General features: G+C 37.0%; 1 non-coding gene across 1 annotated transcript; it reads right to left on the reverse strand.

Annotated features, from left to right (window-relative positions):
• Positions 1-438: 438 nt before the first annotated feature.
• Positions 439-522, reverse strand: TRNAL-CAG (transfer RNA leucine (anticodon CAG)). Its single transcript has one exon. It is a non-coding gene; the product is annotated as a tRNA-Leu (tRNA).
• Positions 523-2,969: the final 2,447 nt, after the last annotated feature.

Here is a 2,969-nt window from a genome sequence, read left to right on the forward strand (position 1 = left end):
TTGTGATGTAAAACAGTATGTTTATATAGTTGTATTACAGATACTTGTGGTATTGACATTTTCTACGTTGTCTATATTTTTATAATGAAGCGTTTGCATTTCTTTGGCTTGAATTAGTTACATGCGGTGGCTTCTATTGACACTTTGTATTGCTATTGACTGCCAGGTTATATATGCTGGTTTCTTTTACAATAGGAATCAGTAAAAACGTGGACACACACCCACATCGTCATAATAAACTTCACTTATTATGTAATAGATTTTATTATCGTAAATTAGAAACCTATTTCAAACATTCAGCGCGAGCCTCACAAGCTGTTCGTTGATCCATTGTGACGAATAATAATTATTGGTTCTAATAAACTTTTGCTTTGGACTGTGTTTTCCTCCGGTGTTTTATGTTTAAATGGGATTTATAATTGAAAATAAAATTTATGTTGTCAGGAGTGGGATTCGAACCCACGCCCGGAAGACCGGACTGCGACCTGAACGCAGCGCCTTGGACCGCTCGGCCATCCTGACGTTGCGAAAAAGTATCATTATTTTGCTAATAATATTTTAATTATCTAGTATTTTTGAAATTTAAAGTAGTGTTTTATTGGTTAGTATAGGTATATAAAGAAAAACCATAAAAAATGAAAACAGCTGCTGATCGATATTAATAATAACTGTTAACGATTTACTTTGCATCGGTGAGCAACATATTGATTGAGAAATCAGTATCTATGGTGTTGTTTTCGTAGTATTTTGGAATATGAATTTACAGCGTATTTTTTGTGAAAGTTTCGTGCACTTGAAGTCCGGAAGAGACTTAAGGGCTATTCCTTTTACTAATGCACAGCAGACAGACACTTCAGTTTCAATTTATCTGACCCCAACCTCAAGCTTAGGATCAGATTTAACTGGAGCGTTCAGAAATTTCCTTCCTCTTTGCCGACCCGGCATGGCCAGATGGTTAAGGCGTGCGACTCGTAATCCTGGGGTCGCAGGTTCGATTCCCCGTTACACTAAACATGCTCGTCCTTTCAGCCGTGGGGACGTTATACTTTACGGTCAATCCCACTATTCGTTGGTAAAAGAGTAGCCCAAGAGTTGGCGGTGGGTGATGATGACCAGTTGCCTTCCCTCTAGTCTTACACTGCTAAATTAGGGGCGGCTAGCACAAATAGCCCTCGAGTAGCTTTGTGCGAAATTCCAAAACAAACAAACAAACAAGCTAAATTAGGGACGGCTAGCGCAGATAGCCTTCGAGTAGCTTTGCGTAAAATTCAACATTCTCTTTGCCCCACTCGTGATTTGAATGTCTTGGTGGGCTTAATATTAAGGAACTATATGAAAGAAAGAGGGTGGGTAAAAAAAAATAAAAAAAAATCAGATACAGGGAAAAAAGGGATAAAAAATAAAATTGACATCGGGGATGAAACTTATTAACTTTAAGTAAGCAAGCAAAGCCGGGAAAACCAAAGACTGGCAGCACAAAATAAAAATCAATGGCCGATATGGGACTTAGGGTCCTTATGGAGGCAGGGGTATCTGAGGGTCCTACGTCAAGAAGAGGGAAAAGGGATAATTACGGGAAAATACACTTTCAATAACCGGCGTTAATAATGTAAGACTAGACGTGGAGAGGAAGGAAGGGCTATAATGACTGGACTTACTGTTTTAGGAATTTATCGTCGTCTGCAAGAGTATAAGGTGAAGTTTTTTTTTCTTTTAAGTGATTACAGTTTCCTTCAGTATGTCTGCCATTTCTGTTAACTTGACACCCTACACATATTTCCATGATCAATGTTATTTCTATATTATTATTTTACCCTAATTTCTAACTTTTGTGTAATAAGTTTTTGTGTCATTTTACTTTCTAAAATCCAATTTCTATCATTTTAATACTTGTTTCCGTTTTTAAAACTGTTTATAAAACTGCTTCAAGTTTGTTTGTTTTTTTTAATTTCACGCAAAGTTACGTGAGGACTATCTGCGCTAGCCGTCCCTAATTTATTAATGTAAGACTACAGAAAAGGCAGCTAGTTATCACCACCCACAACCAACTCTTTGGCTACTCTTATATTAACGAATAGTGCGATTGACCGTAACATTAGAATGTCTCGCGTGGATGAAAGGGTACTCATATTTGGTGGGACAGAGATTCGAACCCACTACTCTCAAATTGCCAATACTCTAGTGGAAAAGATGACAGAAACACGATTATAAGCTATGCGAAATGGGGATATGGTATGTAAACTTACTCCAAAATAGTGATAATTTCAAATTTACGACTATGCAAATTTTCCACGAAAAAATATCTAATTTCTTTTCTCCCAAATAAAGATAATTTTTTCTAGTTAGATAAAGGTTAAAATATATATATATTTAAACTGTTACGTATTTACAAAGAGTATTAATATTAGGTGAGTTGTTTTAGCAATATAAAATAAATTATGTTTGAAACCAATAAAATATAATTAGAAGCCATGTCTCATAGAGCAGGCGTGCACTCTCGAGATATTTTTTGTTATATATGGATTGATGAAGATGTATTTATGTAATTCTTAAGCTTCTGTATTTTGTCATATTTTGACATTAAAATAGGTAGACTCACTGTAACTTAATAGTTTCTTCATCGTAATTTAAACAAACTCGTGTGGTCAAGTTACCATTCTCTTTCGGCTAAGGCACTTGACTCGTAACCCGAGGGTCACGGGTTCAAATTCCCGTTACACCAAACATGCTCGTCCTTTCAGCCGTGGGGACGTTATACTTTACGGTCAATCCCACTATTCGTTGGTAAAAGAGTAGCCCAAGAGTTGGCGGTGGGTGATGATGACTAGTTGCCTTCCCTCTAGTCTTACACTGCTAAATTAGGGACGGCTAGCACAAATAGCCCTCGAGTAGCTTTGTGCGAAATTCCAAAACAAACAAACAAACAAGCTAAATTAGGGACGGCTAGCGCAGATAGCCTTCGAGTAGCT

Source organism: Tachypleus tridentatus, chromosome 12 (genome assembly GCF_004210375.1).
Source record: "Tachypleus tridentatus isolate NWPU-2018 chromosome 12, ASM421037v1, whole genome shotgun sequence".
Lineage (NCBI taxonomy): Eukaryota > Metazoa > Arthropoda > Merostomata > Xiphosura > Limulidae > Tachypleus > Tachypleus tridentatus.